Raw genomic sequence first — 20,415 nt, forward strand, 5'->3', positions numbered from 1 at the left:
GAGCAGTCGGGCGCCGGGCTCAGGCGGCTCACGCCCGCACCGAGACTCGCGGACGGCAGCGCGGCCCCGCCCACGCGCCAGGCCCCGCCCCTCCAGGAGCCCGGGCCTTCAGCCAACCGCGCCCCGCGCTTCTCCTCGGCCGGCCCCGCCTCCCGCTCAGGCCCCGCCCACCCGGCTCCTCCGGCCCTCAAGGCTGGGCGGCTGCCGGGGGGGCCCCCTCGCACCTCTCCACCTGGCCGTGGGTGGGGGTTGCTCTGCTGTGGTGGAGGCCCGGACGGTCACCTCGCCGGGGCTGGGGTGGGGTCCGCAGACCCCGGGAGCGATGAGCGCGCACCTCGGGTAACTCGGCTCGGGACGCCGGAGGCTCCCGTGCAGGGCAGCGCGCGCCGCGGCGTCGCCGGCGCCTGAGGAGAACGCGCCTGAGGAGAGTTGCCGGAAGCCGCCTTCCCGTGCGGAGTTTTCTGTCTCCTGCACGTAGGTTCGCAGCCCCTTTGCATAATGCGAGGAAGTGTGGTTTTGTGAACTGGAAGAGGACGTGGCCAGGAGCAGCACCCCTAAAAGAGCAGCCCTTGTTCCGGACCTAAAGGAAACAGATGGGGAGGTGAACGAGCCGACCGCCTGGCGCCGCGTCCGGAGCTCACCTGGGCTGCGGGGGAGCCCGGCAAGGTGGGCCCTGATGGCGCCTGGCCCGAGGCGGAGCTAGAGCCCGTGGGTGACGAGTGAGGAGAAGGGGTGACGTGGCCGGGCCGCGGGTACGAGGCGGCCCAGGTGTGGTCACCCGCGCACCTGGCACGCAGCACTGGTACCCGGCGCACTGGGGACGAAGGTGACCGGGTCTTCCCCACGAAGGGGCCTGGGAAGCTGCCTCTAGGGAACCTGCCAGCGGCCGCTCAACCTTTAAAACAGCTCGGAAACCCGAGCCGCTCCCCTCACCCCATTCCAAGCCTTCTTAATGCACCCGCGCCACCACCCCGCTGGGTGCCCGCTTTGGGGGGGTTTATTCTGAAGACGCTGGAGGAGAATGCAGTGTGTTGTCTTCTCCGTCGGGAGCATAGAAGCTCATTGCTGATTTAAAGTGTGCATCCTCAGCCTGTGTCAGAATGGGTGAAACATCCTTCTGTAACCCTGGCCTGAGCATTCAAGCGTCCTCGTAGCTCATCCCAGAGCAATTCTGTCGCAGCCCCCGGTTGCCTTTGGAAAGAGGCAGAGTGTGAGCTAGTTCACGCTGTTATCGTGCTGGGCCCTCGCTCGCTCTGTTTCACAGGTTTACACACTTAAGGCTCGAAGCCACTAGAGGTGGTGTCCCGGGCTGTCAGGAAAGTTAAGTTGGGACCGAGGTAGACAGCAGCAATCCCAGGCGCCAACCGAAGTGCTTAGTCAAATGAGTCCCGTGGCCACTTGGGTTGAGATACTGGAGCAGAACAATTATAGTCATTATGGTATTAATCTGCACACGTCTCTGCGGGAGAGATTACCAGGGAGTTTGTTTAGGAGAGCGTGTGGCTTTGTTCCCAGCATCAGACGAGCCACCGATGTGTTGGGCAATCCTGGCCATGTCATTTGAAGTCACTTTCCGGTGTATTGGCTCATCAGTTGTAACGAATGTGCCAAATTTACTCAATGTGTTAGTAATATGGGACATGGGGGAGGGGTGGCAGGATACATGGATACTGTACTTTCCCTGTCAGTTTTCTGTAAACCTAAAACTGCACCCTCCCCCCCCCCAAAAAAATAAGGCCTTAATTTTTTATGTCACTTAAGTCGATAGCATTAATAATTTCCCCCAATTTGACTCACATAAAGAATTACAAGCATAGGGTGAGTGTTTGACTCAGCAGTTAAAAGACACCGCTTGGAAAGCCTGCATCCTATGTCATTGTGCCTGGTTCAAGTTGTGGCTTCCTATCCAGCTTCCTGTCAATGCACACCCTAGGAGGCAGCGGGTGATGGTCCAAGTACATAGGTGTCTGCCACCCATACGGGAGAACCCAGCTGGGTTCTGGGCTCCTGGCTTCAGCCTGGTGCAGCACCACCTGTTGCTGGCATTTGAAGAGTGAATTAGCACATGGAAGATCTCAATTCTTTCTGTCTCTCCCTCTCTGCCTTTCAAGCACTTGGAAAATAAATGTTTAAAAAGAATTATGAGCCTGAGGCAGGTGTTTGAGGTAGGGCATTTGACCTAGCAGTTAAGACACCTGAGTCCGAGATCAGACAACCTGGGTTTGATCAATGCTTGTCTTGGGCCCCTGATTCCAGTTTCTACTAGTGCAGACCTTGGAGATCAGTGGAGGAGGGCTCAGAATGTTTACTGGTTTCTCGCCACCCACAAGGGAGACATGGCTCAGCCCCAGCCTCTTCTGTTGCTTCAGGAGTGAACCAATGGGTGCAGGAGTTTCTCTCCCCACTCCCAACCACACAAAAACAAGAATTATGAGCGAGGTCCAGTATATAAGGTTGAATTTTACTAAATCATTTTTAGAGTTCACAGCAGTGTTAAAAAGAGAAAAAAAGATTCCTAGACCAGCTTATCAAAGTCCCCAGGGGCAGTGAAAAACAAACACACACACACACAAAAAAAACCCTACCTTTGACTCTGGGGCAGGTTGAGTGCTTACGAATCTGCATTTTAATAAACACACAGGGAGACAATTCAGAGTTTAAGAATCACCACTTTGGAGTGTCAGAATTAATCAGATTTTCTGTATAGGAGCCTGTTCTCAAAAAAGTGTAAAGATAAACTGTAGCATAAAGACTATTTGCTTAACAAACAGCAAAGTGCATGTTATTTTAAGCATTCTGAGTAGGATACCTAACCCTCAAGTATTTGGGGCTGCATCAGTTGTTACAAAGGACTGTGCCACATTTACGAGGGCTTTGACAAGATTGGACAGAGAAAGGCAAGCTTTTAAAATCAATAGATTTCTAAGAATACCCACTCTTGTTGCTATTCTTTAGAAGTTAAGTGCTTCCTCTTGGCGAACTGTGCGTCCCAATGGACAAAGCAGCTAAGGCGAAAATGACTGATTCTCGAACCTGAGAGATGACCAAGGCAGGAGAACATTAGTGCCACAGTGGGTAAGTTTCTCTGGGACAAACTCTCCTGCTTGTTTTCAGAAATACCAAGCATTTTCGAAAGAAAACAACCAGAAAGCTCAATTGAAGATCTGTTTTTACGTGGCATAAATTAACCAACAATTGACAAAATTTTATTTTATTATTGAGTGGACCATCTCCCTATTTTATGGGACAATTATGTATATGCTTACACAAGTAGTAATCCGATCTTCCTCTGTTTTTGTCTTCCCCAGTGTGTGTGTGTGTAGTTGCAATGGGTTCTCAGAAATTCCTATGTGAATTCAAATTGTCTCTTGTTGCTGCTACTGCTGCTGTTGCTGCTCCTAATCTTGATGTGTGTTCAGGTGTAGAGTCTTCTTCCATTATCTTTATTTTTATTAAATACTCATCACTTAATTGCTCCAGAGTAATGGTTTAATTACTAGTTACAGAAAGGGAAAGTTCTGGAAGATTCTTTCACACAAATTAGAAGTTAATAACTGACACAATTCTCAAATCCTTTCATGCTTCACTAACTAGATGTTTGTCCTTTTTGTTCACATATGGTCTTGGGGGTTTAAAAATGCAAGGGTTTTGCTTTTTTGAACTAACAACAATTAAGGAAATTTTTTTTTTTCAAAAATACTTAGATTAGCATTTCTTTGACTTCTAACTTACAATTCAAAAATCTTCGAGGGATTTTTTTTTCCTGTGAAATTGAAAACAATTGTGAATGACTTCTAAATAAAGAGTACAATTTTGGGGGAAAATACCTGAAATGTTTGACATTGTAAGAAAATAAATCAAGTGCTGAAAACTAAACACAAAAATAAAACAGGGGTAAGACCCTCAAAGGGTTCATTTTGCCAGCAGTCATTTTTCTCAACAACAAGAGCAAGGACAAGAACATAATTTACTCTATCAGAGAGCATTTGATGGACAGTTAATTCCAACTAAATCCCTGCACTTTGAGCTATAACAAGAATGCCTTCTAAAGTGATATCCCATACAAATATGGAGCGTAGTTTTTGTAAATTAATCCATTTCCATGCTTGGACCTGGTCCTGTTGAGTGCAATAAATAAATAGTAAGAAATCCTTGAAAGCTTGAAAACCTCGGTGTTGAGGACTAAGCCCTCTTGGAGCTGTGCATGACGTCTCCCATTCTGTGGTGATTTCTTTGTATTTTCAAGCCCCTTCCTCTGTCTTCCATCGCCCCTGGGAGGCTCAGAGGCTAACTTCCCACAGGTCATCCTCCCACCCTTGTGTTATTGATCACAGCAAGCCCTGAGGCCTTCCTTATTCCCCTTTCTTGCATCTTCAGTCTTTCTAGCTCCTTATCTAAGCCCACAAATGTGATTGCACCTACTCTACTCATATCTAAAAACAGCTGATCCAAGGAACTGACATTTGGCCTTAGTAGTTAAGATGCCACTTTGCACCCTTGCATCCCATATCAGAGTACCTGGGTTCCAAGTGCCTAGCAAGTAGTAATTGAAGTAGTTGGGTCCCTGCCACCTGTGTGGGAGACCTGAATTCAGCTCCCAGCTCCTAGCTTCAATCTGGTCCAGCCCTGGCCTTTGTGTGCATTTGAGGAGTAAACCAGCAGATGGAAACATTTGCAAGCTCGCTCGCTCTCGCTCTCTCTCTCTCTTTCTCTCTCAAATAAATATATTATTAAAAAACAAAACAAAACAAAAAAAACAAAAAAACCCTTCAGTCCCAACCTAATTGCTCCCTGAACTGTTTAGCCATCTCCTTAAACCCATGTGGTTTGTGCATACCCGAGCATTTATCCCCAATGTAGCAGTATCAAAGGTGGGAGTTTGAAAAAGTAAGGTCTAATGGAAGGTAATTAGCTCATGGGATACCACCCTCAGAAAGAATTGATGTCTGTCTCTTGGGAATGACTGAGGTCTCTAGGCCTGGATTAGTTACTCTAGAGCAGATTGTTATAAAGTGAAGCTCCTCCAAGTGCTTTGTCTCTGGTACATGCCTGCTTCCCCTTCTACTTCTCTGCCACGTGGTGATGCAGCTAGAGGACCTTTTCCAGACACCAGAATCATAAACCAAATAAACCTCTTTTTTTCACACATGACCAGCCTCAGGTATTCTGGAAATAACGACACAAGACAGATTAGGACACTCCTCATTCTTTACTGTCTATACTTTGTCCGTCCCCCAGGCAATCAACTTCAGTGCCTTCTGATCTGATTTCTGTCCCCAGCCTCACTCTCCTGAAGTTCACTATGACCTTAGAATAATCACAGCATCATTCAACAGAGTGTCCTCCAAACTCACCCTGCTTGGCCTGCCCCCTTCAAAAGCTCTCTGATGTCTTAGCCTAAGGATCAGCTTCATAGACATGCAGCCCCTAGAACTGCACAGAACTGATCTCCTCCCACTTGGCATAATACTCTGTTGTTGTTATCTTGACATTCTTATGGATTTGAACAAAGAACCTTGCATTTTCATTCTGCACTGGGCCCCACCAATTATGGAGCCAGTCCTTAGCTTTTGTAACTCCGAGTTTGCCTGATTCTCCGTCTCAACCAGCTGTTTCTCTCTTTGGTAGGCTCCTCTTTCTCCAACCTGTGGTCAATCCCAAGTATGCACTTTCCCCTCCATTCTTACATTCTTCCTGTATTCTTGGTGCTTCAACTATCATCTCTTCATAAATGATTCCAGGTCCTTAATTCAAGTCTAAGACATCCAAGCCTACATTTCTTTAACTGTTACTTTTTTCCTACTGTAGTTCTTCTCACACATCACATTCTCAAACTAAACCTTCACTCACCCCTCTCCAGCTTCTCCCAACTTCCCTATATTTATTTATTTAAATTATTAATCATATTTCAGTTACCTTGATGAGAAGGTTATCTATCTTCAGAGCTGCCCTAAATCTTGGGAAGATCTTATTCACATGTTAAGAGGACCATCCCTACATTGACAATCCCTCCAATCCATTGACAACTTCCCCAAAGTCCCTTGCCTTAAATGTATGGCTTTGATTCTACTGATCAGTGCACTCAGTCAAGGTTTAATCTAGAGGACAAGCAATTGGAGGAAACAAGAAAGGCTCTGAGCATGAATTTTGGTAGCACAGATGGTAATAAAAGGCAATGGGGCCATGTGAGAAATCACATGGGGTCATCCATGAAAGTTGTAATATATTTTTAAATTAAATTATGTGTGTCTACAGGGGTCTCACACACCCCAAGGGAAGCCTTGAAAAATAGTACAAAAGAAGAGCATAAGGCTCACCAAGTGAGAAACTTGAGGGATGACTCATGGGCTGCATCACAGGATCAATTTTGCACAAACTCTCTTCATCAGCCTGGCAAGGCCTTGCTTTCTCCCATTGAAAGTTGCCTGAGACACCACTATTGATTTTGCTTCTGTGTCAAGACTATGTTTGGAGTTTAGTTCCCTAAAGCGTCCATTAAATGCAAGTGAGCCACAGCTGAGAGTCAGAGAGGATGAATCCGACAAGTGTGCAGATTTGTTTATATGAGATTGCCCAGGGAAAAATTGTCTAGAACAGTTAAAAACCTGGACAGCACCTAAATGCCATTCAGAAGGAGATTGGTTAAGTAAACTATGTGTATAAAAAAACAGGCTCTTTGTGTTAGTTATCTGTTTCTGCATATAAAATCACTTAAAATTAAGTGGCTTAAGACAAAGATAACTCTTATTATTTCCCACAATTCTGTGGCTTTGACCAGGTTGGCCACCACTGCTGTCACCTGAGTGCACTCAGGTAGCTGCAGTCATGTTGCTATTGCTGCTGGGCTGTGTCTAGTGATCTAGCACCTCACTCACCAGGCAGCCTCTCATACTAGGTAGTAGTCCCACTGGGGTAGCTGGTTCACTCTCTACGCATGGCCTTTCTTCACACTGTAGTGGTCTCAGGATTCCCTTAGTGTGACAGAAGAAGCTGCAAGACCTTTAGAGAACTTGAACACAAGTCACATGATGTTGCTGGGCTGCAGTTGATTGGTCTAACCATGAACTAAGGCCAACTCAGTCTCTCTTAAAGGGAGAAGCTGCAAAGAATCCGTGGCTGTTTTTCTCAGTGGAGGAGGTAAAATTCACCCAACTCAAAATTCACCATTCTAAACCCTAGAGCTCAGGAGCAGATAGCATTTGGGTGGTGAACCAATGGAAGGAAGACCTTTGTCTCTCTCTCTCACTATCTAACTCTGTCAAATAAATTTTAAAAAAAGAAAGAAAAAGAAAATAGATTTCCTGTGTAAGGGAAGGCCTTCATTAGTTTACTCTTCCTTTTCAATCTACTGTGTTTTTTTTTTTTCTAGCTTATGATGTCAAGCATTAAACAATATAAAGATGCCTAAAACTGGGACTCTACCATAAAGGAAATCAATAGACCAGTGGCAAAGGGAGAAAGAAAGAGACACTAAAAGATCATTTTACAATGACTGCAAATTTCTGCAACAGAAAAATGCACAAGGTTATAATAAGTGATGCCTGGTGGAGAGTTAAGAGCTAAGTTGTGCTTCCCAAAATTCCTTTGTTAAATCCATCACACCCACTACCTCAGTCTGTGACTGTACTTGGAGATAAAATCTTTAAAGGTTATTCACTTAAAATAAGGTTGTGAGGGTCAGAGCAGGCTCCAGCCGTATGTGATTGGTATCCTTATCAGAAGGGATTTGGATACACAAGGTGACCATCAGTGATATGAGCACACAGAGGAAAGGCCAGGTAGAAGACACAAGAGGAAGGTGGCATATGCAAGCCAAGGAGAGAGGCCTCCGCAGATACCAACCCTGTCAACACTGACCATGGAATTCCAGCATCCAGAACTATGAGATGATACATTTCTGCTCTGTGAGCCCCCAGTCTATGCTCCTTTATGAGGGCAGCACCGCAAAACTAGTGCAGGGAGTCAGGAGAAGATTCCCTGCCCTTGAATCAGGCTCAGTGGATGAGAGGCACCTACTAGATGCAGAAGAGAGGAAAACACATTCTAGGCAGAGAGCATATGGAAAGACCCTAGTTATAAAGATGGTTTTCAACCAAGGATGCAAGTTCAGAATGGTTAGGGCAGTATGTGTGAATGTGTGTGTGTTTAGTTCTGGCACATAAAACCCGGACAGGTTGGTTCTTTAATTTAGCTTCCTTTATTTTCGTTTACTATTAATAGCATCCTGAAGAGTGTTTGATATCTGACTTTTTGGAGAGAACACTGACTTAGAGATTTGCCAGTATCTGTTGGGTACATTCTCTCACCATTACTGACTTCAAGCTACCAGTATGGTTAATTAAAGACAGAGTTAGGAAGAGATGCACAAGCTCATGAAGGATTTCCACCAGAATCGATCCAATAGACAAAATCATCTCAAGTGTGTAGATAATAGTAAAATGTACTAGAAGAATTTGGGAGCAGTGATCTTTGAGGATTTGTTGCCTTGATTCTCATTGAACTTATTTAATTGTAAGTTTGTATGACTTAATTTTCAGTGATGATTGTGTTTGATGACTGGCTTACAAAATTACAAAAAATTTAACAATCTGCTCTCATGAGTTGGGATGAGCACACCCTTGTGGCATCTACTATTTCATGAGTTATTGTGCTTGCCCTTGGCAGCTTAGGACTCAGAAAATAATGTAATCGATAGCAAATTTTATCATCTGGTTGAGGAGATCATGCGTACACATTAAAAAAGGAACTTGAGGTCACTACTGAAGAAAGTGAAATGCTATGGGTATCAGAGGATGGGCACTCTCCATGGCTCAGGTGATATTTCAACCATTACCAAAAAGAAGGTCAACTTGAGCCTTTGAGAAGAGAGGTAAGGGTAAACTATGGAACACATGAGGAAGATAAGAAAGATGTAGAGCTCCAAAGATGTAGGGGGAGAGGGATTATGAGATGGAGAGGAGGATCGATGAGGAGTTGTCTCACTGAATGTCCTACAGGGTCTCAACTTCCTAGAGAACTAGAAATTAAGGTGATTTATACTTTTTTCTTCTTTTTTAAAATTAGCTAGAAAGGCAAAGAGAGAGAGAGATCTTCCATCTGCTGGTTCATTCCCAAATTGCCTGCAACCGCCAGGTCTGTGCCAGGCAGAAGTCAGGAGCCAGGAACTCTATCCTGGTCTCCAACATGAGTGACTCAGACCCAAGTTCTCAATCCATCACATGTTACCTTGCAGAGTATGCATTATCAGAAAGCTGTAATCTAAATCATAGCCAGGACTCAAACCTAGGCACTCTGATACAGTTCAGTGACATCGTAGTCACTAGGCAAAATGCCAGCCGCTTTGAGAACATTCTGATCAGCAGACAGAGTGCTCCAGTAGCTCCCTTTTTAAACCACTTAGGTAGACCCTTTAGCTGCCACCCCATAGTCTTACAGAAAAACATATCCAAAGCATTATTCCTTTTGGGCATCTGTGAGGCTTTTTTCTTCTTCAGTTCTCTCCTTTCCACTGTCCATGTCAACAGTGATTTCTCTGTTCCACAACAGTGTTAAGGGTAAGCTTTTAAAATGTGAGCTGACAATACTTTACTGCTATACTTAACCCTTCCCAAGAACTTACACTTAGCATATCTACCATCTTCTTTTGAGGCTGATAATGCCCTACAAGACTGGCCTCCTGCCTTTCTTCCTCCCATTCTTTGCTCTGCACACAGGCCTCTCTGTGTCTACAGCACACTAGCCATGGAGTTTGATCCTACACCAGAGTTTTTGCACTTGAGTTTCCTTCATCTACAATGCTGCTTTGCTGACAACTCACCTGTGTTCTGCATGGTTGCCTCATCTCCTGGATCAAGATTCTGCTCAGTTGTTATCTGATTAACTCTCCTAATTCTGACACACTGTTTATATTATATCACATTATTTCTCCTGATTTCCTTTACAGCATGTATCAGTCAGTGAAATGATCTTATATACTCTTTGTTTTCTTCTGTACTCAGTAACTGTGGCCTGTAGGCCAAACCTGGCATAAACCCAAGCAAAATAATGAATTTTCAGTGTATATAGTAGGCAGAGGCCTTTTACAGCAAATCCTCTGGGGAAGAATTCACCCTTAGCAGAATTCCCAGAGATGAAGATTAGCCATATGTGAGCACAAGTATTTGGAGTTTCAGTATATAGAAGCTTATTTTTTTTTTTTTCTCTCATTGAAATAAAGAGGTAAGTGGTCATCTAGGGATTGTGTAGGGGCTCTAGGCTGTTGAAGCCTTCCAGGTCTTTTCCACTAAGCTGATTCAAGCAGATGTAAGACACACTAGAAGAAAACCAATGACACTGAGTGCAGAATGCTGGTGCTTTTGTTATAAAGAGAAGCAGAGAACTGTGGACACTGATGGGAATGGACCAGTTGAAGGGGGAAGTGAATTGATCAAGGGGAGACAGGCAGAGGAGGAGGGATACCTTTGAGTTGATCAGAGGGGTGGAGGATTGGTACTTGTTGTGTGGTGTATGTCTGCCTAGGAAGTATGGCCTCAGGATTGCAAAAAGAACCCTAACTTTGGAGGTGGGGCTTAAGGACCTCTCTCTGATTCAGTGGCTTCCAAGGCCTTGGAGGGGACTTAGTGATGCATTCCTATGACTTTGTAAATCTTTGATGTTTGCACTGTAATTGATTCACCTTTAGACTACTGGATCTTTCCACTGGAGTCCACTCTATTATAGTCTTGTATTCTGAGGGCATTAGAGTGGATGGTGGGAGGTTAGGGGTCCTGAGAAATGGGAAATTTAGTATTGGAGTTTTCTAGAGAAACAAAACCTTAGAGGAGAAGGAGGAAGAGACAGATTTGTTTGAAGGAATTGGCTCATATGATTGCAGAGGCCTAGTTAGTCCAAAATCTGCAGAGTGAACCAGCAGGCTGGAGACCCAGGGAGGAGCTATCTGGTGGCAGCATTCCTTCTTGCTCAGGGGAGGTCTGCCTTTGTTCTATTAAGGCCTCTTGATTGGAGGAGCCCACACCCATTTGGAAAGGCAATCTGCCTTACCAAAGTCCACCAACTTAAATGTAAATCCCAACCAAAAGCACCCTCCCAGAAGCATCCAGAATGATGTTTGACTGCTGCCCAACACCAGGGGCAGAGCTAGGTTAGAGATAAACAAAGCAAGTCCTTGGAAATCTGACAGCTCATGTGTACAAGAAATTTAAATGAAGTCTGCCCATATTTGACAACAACCTTAAAAGCATACAAACCATGGCCGTTTGTTCTTTTTTAAATAGAGAGAAGTTCCTCTATGTTATCAACAATAGAAAGTAGATTTCCATTCTTCTTGCTAAAGACTGGAATACCATTCATTTCTCTCTATAGAAAGTGTTATTACAAAACAAGCTATCATTTGAAAAAGTGATTAAGGAGTATGCAGTCAAGAAACACAGGGAAACATTATTGTACTTGAGTGTTCATGAATAATAGGCTTTCTGTAATTTGCAATTTGTGGTGATTTCTTTATTCATTCCATGTAATGCTCACTTGCAGCCTACTTTTGTACTTGTGATTGGGAACTATTTTTCATAAAGAGACCCCCAATTTGCACAGGGGGACTATGGGACCCACAAAATCAGGATCCTCCTCCCCATGCCCTCACTTGGTAGAAAGCTCTAGTGAGGGAAGAGGGGTGAGAAAAAGGGTAGACATTAGCAGGACTCCTGGAAGAGATGGAAATATTTTGAGTGACATCTCTGTCTGTAGGGAATGCTCTGGAACTCTGTCGTGATGGCTTTTAGATCCACTGTGTTCAAAGATAGTACTGTCAAAACCCCATGTCTACTCATCAGATACTTTCAGGCAGCCGGCACCACAGCTCACTTAGCTAATCCTCTGCCTGTGGCACCGGCACCCTGGGTTCTAGTCCTGGTAGCTCCTCTTCCAGTCCAACTCTCTGCTGTGGCCCGGGAGGGAAGGCAGTGGAGGATGGCCCAAGTGCTTGGGCCCTGCACCCGCATGGGAGACCAAGAGGAAACACCTGGCTCCTGCCTTCGGATTGGCGCAGCGCGCCGGCCGTAGCAGCCATTTGGGGGGTGAACCAACGGAAAAGGAAGACCTTTCTGTCTCTCTCTCTCTCACTGTCTAACTGTGCCTGTCAAAAAAAAAAAACAAAAAAAAACAAAAACAAAAACAAAACTTTCAGGCAAGTGTAAACAATTCTACCTCATGAAAACTTAAGAATTTATATGTGGCCAATCTGCACAGAGTCAGAGTTACTAGATTTGACAAATAAAAATTAAGTATGTTTAGTTAAATTTGAATTTTAGATATGCAATGAATACTTTTTAGTAAAAATCTGTATTATACATCTTATCTATCAATAATATCCAGGGAGGTTTTTTTTTTTTTTTTTTTAGAAAAAAGTTTTATTTGTTTATTCAAAAGGCAGAGTAACAGAGGGGGAGAGAGAGAGGAAGATCTTCTATCTACTGATTCACTCACCAAATTCCCACAACAGCTAGGGCTGAGCAAGGAGCCAGGAGCCAGGAATGCCATATGGTGTGCCACAGAGGTAGCAGAGACCAGAGAGTCTGGCTTTATCTACTGCTTTCCCAGGAATATCAGCAGAGAGCTGGATCAGAACAGAGCATCTGGGACTCAAGTTGGTGCTCCATTACAAGAAGTGGCCTAATACAATGCACCACAACAATGACCCCCTAGGAAGCTTCTTAAAAATACATTCAAGGGCTGATGCTGTGGCATAGTGGGTAAAGCCACTGCCTGCTATGCCAGCATCCCATATGGGCACCGAGTCCTGGCTGTTCCACCTCCAATCCAGCTCTCTGCTATGGCCTGGGAAAGCAGTAGAAGATGGCCCAAGTCCTTGGGCCCCTGATACCCACGTGGGAGACCTGGAAGAATCTCTTGGCTCCTGGCTTTGGATTGGCTCCACTCTGGCTATCTGGGGAGTATACCAGTGGATGGGAGATCTCTTGAGATCTCTCTCTCTTTCTGCCTCTGTGTAACTCTGCTTTTGAAATAAATAAATAAGTCTTTAAAAAAATATATTCAGCAAGTTACTTGATTGTGTGCTAAAATAGGTGAACTTGTTCTAGATTTGAGAAAGTGTTATTTTAGGCACTTAAGTCACTGTTCAAAAAGAATCCTATGAACTATGAAAATCTGTCTCTCCAACTTCCACTTTGATTATGGCCTTGTCTGAATAAGGTTGGAGTTTGTGAACTCAAGAGGCTTCCATAGCCTTGGCAGCTCATGACAAGAGCCTCGGGTGATTACTGACGTCATAAATAAGAGTGTCAGTTGTTAAATCAACAACGGGAATCACTATGCACTTACTTTCCATGTAGGATCTCGGTCCTTAATATGTTGTACTATGCAAATTAACAGTAAAACTAGAACTCAAGTGTATCTGTGTGGGTGCAAACTGTTGAAATCTTTACTTAGTATATACTAAGTTGATCTTCTGTATATAAAGATAATTGAAAATGAATCTTGGTGAAGAATGGAATGGGAGAGGGAGTGGGAGATGGGATGGTTGCAGGTAGGAGGGAGGTTATGGGGGTGGGGGAGCTGCTATAATCCGAAAGTTGTACTTTCGAAATTTATATTTATTAAATAAAAGTTAAAAAATACTAAAAAAAGAAAATTAAAAAAAAAAAACCTGTCTCTCCAAATTCTTTTCCAACCCATGTCCACAATATTGTTGCATACACTTTATGCCTGGGACAATGAGATGTTTAACTCTTGGATCCGTTTGCCTACTAAACAGGATTAGAAGAAGTCACAGAAGAGCCTCTGTAGTGAAGTGTGACTAACAGTCTTTGGCCCAACAAGATGGGTGTTGTTTCTCTCTCTCTCTCTCTTTTTTTTTTTACAGTCAAGGTGAGGTGGTCATGAGGTCCTATGTGAATAACCACCAATTGCCAACACAATAGGATCCAGAGCCAGTGTCTTGGGGATGTGCCCTGTGGATGTGCACAGAACTGCAGCTTATCAGAGTCCCATTTTTGGTTTGGTTCTCTGTTGCCACCCTCTTGACAGGCTTCATAATTCTTATCTTTGAACTTGTATTTCCTGGTGAAGTCTAATGGAGCAGGTGAGCGGAGAAGCAAAACACAACATGCACGTTTACAGGTGACCCCTGCTGCCTTGTGGGTGGACAGCATTCTTGGTGCTGATGAGCACGGAATTCCTGAGGACCTGGATGCATGGAGTTCAGGGAGGCTCAAAGTGAGTACAAGCGAAGTGGGTTATGTCTGAGCCTGAAATGTTGGGAGGTGGGTGGGTGAGGGGTGTCTGCTGACTGCTCTAAGAGGCCACACTGTTGTTCAAACCACTCACATGGGAGACCTGGATGGAGTTCCTGGCTTCTGGCTTCAGCCTGGCCCAGCCTTAGCTATTGTGGGAATTTGGGGGATTGAATCAGTAGATGTGAGATGTCTCTCTGAGTCTCTCTCTCTCTCTCTCTGCCTTTCATATGAACAAAGTTTTTAAAAAAGAATACAAAGTTGAGAATTCACTAAAAAAGTGGCACTGTCCAACATAAGGATGAACAGCAAAACTCCAGCTACTAATTTAAATTTTACAAAATTTTTACTTAAAAAGACATTATATAGCAAGTTTAAAACACCATACCGAGTCAAGGGAGAGGATGCAGAAGACTGGAAAGAATTTTCTATTTTGGTACCACTAGTTGTAGTTTTTTTCCCCCTGCATTTTGAACAAAGGGTCCCATAAATTATGTCGCCAGCCCTGACAGCACCCTTCTCCCAGATGCTACCACACAGGAGTTTCATGTGCAGTCAGGGTGGTGGGGGAGGGCGAGGTAGAGCTTGAAGTGCCCTGGTGTTATTTTAGGAAGGGCAGAGCTGACCATGATTTCGTGAAGGAATGCACTTCAGAAAATAAGCGCAAAGATGAAAGAGGCCCAAGAGCCAGGCTTTCATTATGTGCGGCCCCAGCATAATGAAGAGCCCGCGCGCAGGGCACACATCCCAGGCACAAAGTAGAAGGAGGAGAGAAGGGAGGGACAAGGTCACACAGGTTCCCTTGTTCAATCATTGTAAAGTAGAACACAAATGTAGTTAAAGAAGAAAAGTAAAATCGACAGGCTGTATGTCGTTGATGTTGTTCGATAGGAAAATTATATACACACATACATATTTTTTCACCCCAGTCAACCTAAAGTTCAGTTTGAAGGGAATGTAAGAGGACTTTATGTTGATTAACTGATCAATAAAATGCAGATAAACTCAATTATGCCATATCCTTATAGATTTTTTGCTATGAATATTTTATGGAAATTAATTAATGTACAAAATATCAGAAATAATAGTCCTGCTCCCCTTTGATAAAGTCTGTTTTCTGTAAAAGCACTCTGAAAGTAACATCAGAATGTCTTGGATTAGTGACTTTGGCGGATTTTTTCCTTCTCTTCCTTTCTGGAGTCCTAAGAACGCTGTTACACAGGGAAACTGGATTCTTAGAGACAGAAATGACAAGAAAGGGTGAGAGTCCCTGGGTTTCTCTGATGATCTGCTGGTCTTAACCAACTCAACTAGGAAAAGCAAGCGACAGTAAAGAAAGTAATCAAAATGTGTCCAGCCTTTGCAGCCTAAGTCAAGTTGAGTCCATGCCATTTGTCAGGGAGAAAGAATTATAAAGGCACGCAGCCTCACATTTGAAAGGAATTTGTAGCCAAATTCCACAAGCACCAGGCAACATCTGGACTGTACTTAACTCTTCGTTATTTCATTTATTTCATGTAACAGTTTGGCATAAAGAAAAGGTGGTCCTTTTTTTTATATACTACTGACCAGCAAATTAATTTATCGATTCTTTGTCTCTATGCTCTGCTGTACAATGGGAAATCTTACACAACTTTTAAAAGCACTTGGTAAGCACTTACTTCTTTTTGTGCAATTTACCTCCATTATGTACTTTAATACTCCCAGTAACACTGCAAGGTGAGTCCTATTATTATCCTGCTTTATAGATGCGAAAACTAAGAATTAAAAGTTGAGCAGTTTATCTGAATTCCTGAAATTTGTGAGTGATGAAGACAGAATTCAAACTCTGCTGCTTTGATTCTAGAGTCCCCTGAACTTAACCACTCTTGCCACATCTGTGTCTCAGAGAATCTACTAAAATAGCACTGTTCCTTAACTGCTGTATAGAGATTAAGAGTTTAAGAATGGAGGCCAGCCTTGTGGTGCAATGAGTTAAACCACTAGTGATGACACTGCCATCCCATATCAGAGTGCCTGGCTCTTTTGAACATTTGGGGAGTGAACCAGCAAATAAAAATCTCTCTTCGACATGCTCCCTTTCAAATAAATAGTTTTTCAAAAGATTATATGGGGTGTCTTTTGCATGAATCTCTCCTCCTCTTTACAAAGGTGACTATGTTCAGTGAACCTGGGATGTTTAATTCTGAAAGGCAGTATGACAGAAGGGAACAGTATTAAGAAATGGCAAATCCAGTGTCTTTTGCTTCTGTTCAGGAATTTTGAACTCAAATTAAAACCACTCATAGGAAATAGAAGGGGACACAATTTCCTCTGCTATTTTAAGTCTCAAGAAATGGTCTAGAGGGACCAGCACTGTGGTGTAGCAGGTAAAGCCTCTGCCTGCAGTGCTGGCATTCCATTCCATATGGCGCTGGTTCGAGTCCCAGATGCTTTACTTCCAATCCAGCTCTCTGCTACGTCCTAGGAAAGCAGTAGAAGATGGCCCAAGTCTTTGGGTCCCTACAACTGCACAGGAGACCCAGAAGAAGCTCCTTGCTCCTGGCTTCAGATTGGTCCAGCTCCTGCCATTGCAGCCATCTGGGAAGTGAACCAGTAGATGGAATACCTCTCTCTCTCTCTCTCTCTCTGCCTCTGCCTCTGCCTTTGCCTTTGCCTTTGCCTCTCTGTAACTCTGCCTTTCAAATAAATAAATAAATCTTAAAAAAAAAAAAAGAAATACCTGGTGTTTCAGGGAGTCTCAGAAAACGCAAGTTAGTTGTTAAACTTCTTATTTTGTGAAACATTGAGTCTTTTTGCTGTAATATAATTTTAATATAATTCTTAGAATTGTACCTATAAGTCACATTGAATCTGTTAAAAACTATTTAAAATTTTAAATAAAAGTAACAAAAAACTTACATGGAAAATACAAGTTAGTGACATTTACATAAAACCTTTTATTTTAGAACTCTTATTATAAAGAATGTAGGTATCACTATAAATTGGCCTGGATTCTTAAAAACTGAAGTTTACATGCTAACTAAGTTTTTAAAAAGCTACTAGAATAATAATGATATATTCTTGCTAAACTTGACTAAGCATTTCGAAAATCCTGTGACTTACGGCTAAGTTGAAAGAACATGGGTTGAATGAAGGTACATCAAGAGGTTTATTTTTGGATTAATGTCAATCTAGAGAAAGTTTTCAAATAGTAGGCCAAAGGTTGATGCACTTGACTTTGCCCTAATAAAAAATTTTTCAACTCAGTAATTTTGATCACAATACAAGAAAATGTTTATCAGATTTTTTTTTTTTTTTTTTTTGACAGGCAGAGTGGATAGTGAGAGAGAGAGACAGAGAGGAAGGTCTTCCTTTTTGCCGTTGGTTCACCCTCCAATGGCCGCTGTGGCCGGTGCATTGTGCTGATCCGAAGCCAGGAGCCAGGTGCTTCTCCTGGTCTCCCTTGCGGGTGCAGGGCCCAAGGACTTGGGCCATCCTCCACTGCCTTCCCGGGCCATAGCAGAGAGCTGGCTTGGAAGAGAGGCAACCAGGATAGAGTCCGGCGCCCCAACCAGGACTAGAAGCCGGTGTGCCGGCGCCACAAGGCGGAGGATTAGCCTGTTAAGCCACGGCGCTGGCCCACTATTTAAATTTTTAAAAGTTGACTCACTTATAGAGTTTGTATCAGTCAGGATAGGCTAGAGTATACATGGTAACAAATAATCTCCTAAATTCCAGTGACTTCAGCGGTGAAGTTTTAGTTCTTATTTACCTGCCCCTCCCACAGTGGTTCATTCAGGACCCTTGCTCCATGTTTTCCTCACTCTGGCATCTCTGCTGATAGATTTTGGCTGATGGAAGCGGTTATCCGAACACTGCTGCTCACAGTGACAGAGGGAATAGTCACATGGCAAATACGGCATTAGCTCTTAAAGCTTCCAGCAAAATAATACATTTCATCTCCTGTCATGCTCCTTAGCGGAGCAAGTCACATAACCACACCTAACTCTAGATGGGCTGGGGAAGCACAAATGGTTCCTGACTTATTGTGGAAGACTTAGAACATTTTTGCTTTACAATGGTACAAAAGTCACACTCATTCAGTAGGAACCACACTTTTGAATTTGGGTCTTTTCCTGGGTTATTGATATGTAGTGTGATCTTCTCTTTGGATGCTGCATAGTGGCAGTGAGACCCAGCTCCCAATCAACCCTGCTAGCACCAGGGACAGCTGCTGGTACTCTGCAGGGAATTGTGTTGCTGAGCTGTGATGCCCAGTGGGTTAGGATAGGTGTATTCACTGCATTTTCAACTTAGGATATTTTCAGCTTTGGATATTTTCAACTTCCATGTGTCTATCAGGAACTAACCCCACTGTAAGTCAGGGAGCCTCTGAATATTCCTATTATGTGCCTGGGAGAGGTAACTGCCCTCATGACCATCACAGTTAAGACCTGGCTCAACTGCTATTCACATGAAAGATGATGTAATGGCAAAACCACATAGGCTAAGAAAGACTTGGCTGATGAAAAAGTTAATGCAGTTTTATGCATTCACTGAGGTATCTGTGGGAGGCTGGATTTAATTCCTAATCCCCTGGAATCTGCATGTATTACCTTCTGTGGCAAAAAGGACTTTGCATCCTGAATGATTTTGACATGGAAGGGTTATCCTGGTTTATCTGGGTGGGGCTTCAATGTAATCACAACTATCCTTAAACAAGAGGGAGACAATGGGAAACTGGAAAGATGTGCTTTGAAGATGAAGGAAGGAGCCGCTCTACTGACACCTTGATTTTGGCTCTGTAAGACTTCCTTCACACTTAAAACCTCTAGAACTGGAAGCTTGTGAACTGGCAAGGCTGTGCCAAATCAGGGTGCATTATCGGTCCATTGGTTAGCAAAGGTGCCTATTGTGACCCACTACATTTGTGTAGTTTGTTATAGGAAACTAATGTTATAGGAAACTAAAACAGTATCAGAAGCAAGAGGTTTTTTGTTTCTAAACAAAACAAGCAGAGTCATACAGAGGCTGAATATCACATCATATTTGGGACCACAGACGCTAACAGGGATGTTTAACCTGGGAAAGAGAAGTCAACGGGGTCTTTCCCATGTGAGGGATTTCTTGTGGACATAGGTAAGGCTCTTTCTATGTGTGGACACTGCAGCCATACCTTGGTCAATGAGTGGCATTGTTGTAGGGGTTGATTCACAAAAAGAGTGCCTGGAATTGAACAGGTTGTGTTGCTGGGTGAACCCCAGGCAAGGACATTGTCAGAGAGACTCCTGTATTGCGTAGAAATTTGGATGCACAACTTTTCAGGGCTCTTTCAAGATTTTTCCTCCAAGATCTTGTCCTTCTAGTATCTTTGATAAGGGATCCACAGGATGGCTCAGAGCTGTGGGATGGCAGAGCTGTGCCAAAGGAGGGTGCATTATTGGTCTATGGGTTGGTAAAGTACCTCTGAAATCAAACAGGTGCAGTTGAAACCAATGCAAAGGCCTGGAGATAGGAAGGTGCCAGTCAGGGATTCAGGAAAAAACTGCATTTGTACAGAGCACTTTCCCCCCTTGTCACGATTCTCAAAACAATTCAGGATAACAGCTATTCACATAGCATTTACATTGCATTATGTAGTGTAAGTAGCAATGATTCATAGTATATGGGAGGATGTGTGCAGGTTCTATGCAAACACTATGCCATTTTGTGCAAGGGACTTGAGAATCCGTGATCCTAGGACCGATCCTACATGGATACTGATGGACTAATGAGGGACTTCTATGCTCACATGGATTTGTGAAAGTAAAGGATGTTTGGGAAAGCACTAGAGATTTCATATTGTCATAGTTGTGTTTCAGTTTCTTTTTTAACTCCAGAGGGAGCTGGAGTGAGGAATCATTGCCCATTAAGAATTCCTTGTGGTTCCTCCGCCTTGCGGCGCCGGCACACTGGGTTCTAGTCCCGGTCGGGGCACAGATCCTGTCCCGGTTGCCCCTCTTCCAGGCCAGCTCTCTGCTGTGGCCAGGGAGTGCAGTGGAGGATGGCCCAAGTCCTTGGGCCCTGCACCCGCATGGGAGACCAGGAGAAGCACCTGGCTCCTGGCTTCGGATCAGCACAATGTACCGGCCACAGCGGCCATTGGAGGGTGAACCAAAGGCAAAAGGAAGACCTTTCTCTCTGTCTC

At 43.8% G+C, this 20,415-nt stretch overlaps 1 long non-coding RNA gene across 1 annotated transcript in view; it reads left to right on the forward strand.

Annotated features, from left to right (window-relative positions):
• The first annotated feature begins 192 nt into the window (after positions 1–192).
• Positions 193–20,415, forward strand: part of LOC133774348 (uncharacterized) — a 192,392-nt gene continuing 172,169 nt past the window's right edge. The window contains exons 1-2 of the long non-coding RNA XR_009868059.1: positions 193–666; positions 2,956–3,075. This is a non-coding gene — a long non-coding RNA (uncharacterized LOC133774348). The remainder of the gene's footprint in view (positions 667–2,955; positions 3,076–20,415) is intronic.

Source organism: Lepus europaeus, chromosome 15 (assembly GCF_033115175.1).
Source record: "Lepus europaeus isolate LE1 chromosome 15, mLepTim1.pri, whole genome shotgun sequence".
NCBI lineage: Eukaryota > Metazoa > Chordata > Mammalia > Lagomorpha > Leporidae > Lepus > Lepus europaeus.